Below are 2,739 nucleotides of genomic sequence, written 5' to 3' on the forward strand. Positions count from 1 at the left end.
ACCCAGCTAGCAAGGGGATGTCTTGGGATTTGAAGCCAGACCTGGGTCCCACCTCAGAGCTGGGCGAGGGCCCTGGGGTGGCCAAGGAGGAGGAGGAGGAGGAGGGTGTAGGGAGAGGCCACCCCACCCCGGAAATGCCGAGAAGGTAGCAGCCCATCCCTGGCCTGAGGCTGACCTGAGGCTGGGAGGCTGCAAGAGGGACCGGCTTTCCCTTTGAGTGCTGCTGACTCAGGCGCCCTCCTGCCCCCATCGTCCCCCCAACATCCAGGACAGGTGTGGGGCCGCCTGAGGTCACTGAAGACCTTGTGTCCATGCCCTTGCCTGGGCTCCCCAGAGCCTGTTTCCTGCTTTGAGCAATGAGCAGGCGTGGCCCTGTTGCCCTGTGACCACGGTAATCATACACCTGGGCCCAGGCTCACGGGGGAGGGGAAGCACAAGCAGTCTGTCCTTGGTGTCCCCCACTCATCCTGTGCCATTCCTAACCCTGCCCCACGTGTGGACGGGCTGGGCCTATCTGCTCACGTCTCAGTTTACCCATTTAATTAACCCCTTGAACCTGATCAGATGCGGCCAAGCTGGGGCCTTAGAGTCACCTGGGAAAGGACTGGTTTAAAATCCAGGCTCTGGGGCCCTACTCCATGGGCATTTGCACAGGTGTGGGGGGAGTTCTGACACTCTGAGAACCCCTGCTTGCCTGGGCCCCCCCCCCACCCCTTGCCCGCTCTACTGTTGAACTGCTCACCCATTACAGCCCAGCTTGAACTGCCCCCCTCCCTCCAGGGGCACCTACCCTGCGTCAGATGCCTCTTCTGGGCTCCCACCGCTCCCAGGTGTCCCCTTCACAGCACAGCGAACTCCGGGTGGCTGTGGTCTCCACTCGGCTCTGTGCTCCCCTAGACTGTGAGCTGTGGGTGTGCGGTGGGGCAGGCATGGCTGCTTACTGCCTGCTGACTCGGTTCCCTTTCAAAGACAGAAGTGGAGACTGAGGAAGGGCAGGGACCTGCCCAGGGTGACAGAGAGGCAGAGCTCAAACAGCAGTTAGCAAGAATTCTAACGACAGCTGAGTCCCACATGGCACTTCCTGTCTGCCTGGCTGCGGTCTGGTCTAAGGGCTTTACAAGTGCTAATTCATCTCATCTTCGAAACGACCCTCTGAGGCAGGTACTAGGATTACCCACGTTTTTACAGGTGAGGAAACCGAGACAGAGAGCTTAAGCATCTTGCTCCAGGCCGCACAGCTTCTAAAGGCAACGGACGGACTAGGGATGTGAATTAACACCTTCCTAATGCTTCCCCGTGTGAGGCCTTCGTTCTGCAGAAGAGGCCACTGGGTCTCAGGCTGTGAAAGTCAGCCATGGGTGGCAGGGCAGGGACCAGAACCCAGGCTTCAGACCAGCTTGAGCTGCCTGTGCTGGGCATGGCATGGGCAGAGGCCGGAGGTGCCTGACCCTTCTCAGTGCAGTCAGCTCAGCCCCCTTGCCTGCGCCCACCTGTCTTAGCTTCCTCATCTAGAACCTCGGGGGCTTCCTCCCTCACAGAACTGTTGAGAGCACTTAATCAGCTGAAACCAGGAAAGGGATGTGATTGGTGCCTGCCACACCTGTAGACACTCATAAGCCTTGTTCTTACCTTCCTTCCTCTCACCTCCCTGCCCCTCTGCTCGTTCCTCTTCTAGATCCAGCCCCAACCCCAGGTAAGGGCTGAGCAGGGCTGACTGGGGGCGGGGAGGTGGTCAGGCCTGTGGCTTGGCAACTGCCTGGGGTCACAAGTCAGGTGCCTCCCTTGACACAGCTGGTGGGGTCTGGGCCAGGCCTACCTGCCCCACCTAAGCTTCTGGGACCCTGAGCCCAGGGCAGCCTATTCTCGGTCTCGGAAGGAAAGGTTCAGCCTCCAGGCCACTGTCCAGATGAGAAAAGGAGGCCTGGGATGTGGGTGGGGACAGGCCATCGCCCCTCAGCGTGGAGGCGGTGCAGCTTTGTTTATACACCATTCCCTGCGTAGGGAGGCCCTCCCCCCATGTCGGAGAAGCCCGGATCCAATCTCGGGACCAAATGCCAGCTCCCCAGGAACAGCCTCTTCTCCCCACTGGGTCTCTGTCCCTCTCTTTAGCTGATGGCGCTCCTAAGAATCTCCCGTGCTGCCACCAGAGCTTTTTATGTCGGATCCTGAAGGATGTATAGGAGTTCCGCAGGGGGCTGTGGGCGGAGGAGGGCAATCCTGACTGACCACCCAGCGGGACCAGGAGCGTGGCGTGGGCGGTGCTCTGGCGCGCTGGGGGATGGTCCAAGTGGTGTCCCGTGAAACTGGTCAAACATAATACAACTCGTCAGTCACCGGGCCAATGGCGCAGATGGAGAAACTGAGGTCGGGGACCAGGGAGTCGCCCCTGTCAGAATTCTCCTGGCTTTCGGGACGGGACTGCCTCATTATCTGAGTGTGCGCGTCGCTCGCTCATTGCAAGAAGGGAAAAGCCTCTTCCAAATGGGGGAACGCGCGCCTCGCCTCAAAAACTCGTTCCCAGTAGCCTACGCCAGAGCTCTGCTCGTGGACTACAAGTCCCGGGAGGCTCCGCGGCGCAGCGCACGCGCAGCGGGCGTGCTCGCGGGCGCCCACCGAGAGGCGGCAGGGGCGGGGCGGGCGGCGCGCGGGCCGCCCATTGGCCAGGAGACACGTCCGTTGGGCAGGCCCGCCCCTTGCAGGACCCGCCCCGCCGCGCCCGCGCCTGGCGCCCGCGCCTCA

Source organism: Delphinapterus leucas, chromosome 19 (genome assembly GCF_059928025.1).
Source record: "Delphinapterus leucas isolate spDelLeu-1000000601 "Yukka" chromosome 19, BTC_Dleu_Yukka2, whole genome shotgun sequence".
NCBI lineage: Eukaryota > Metazoa > Chordata > Mammalia > Artiodactyla > Monodontidae > Delphinapterus > Delphinapterus leucas.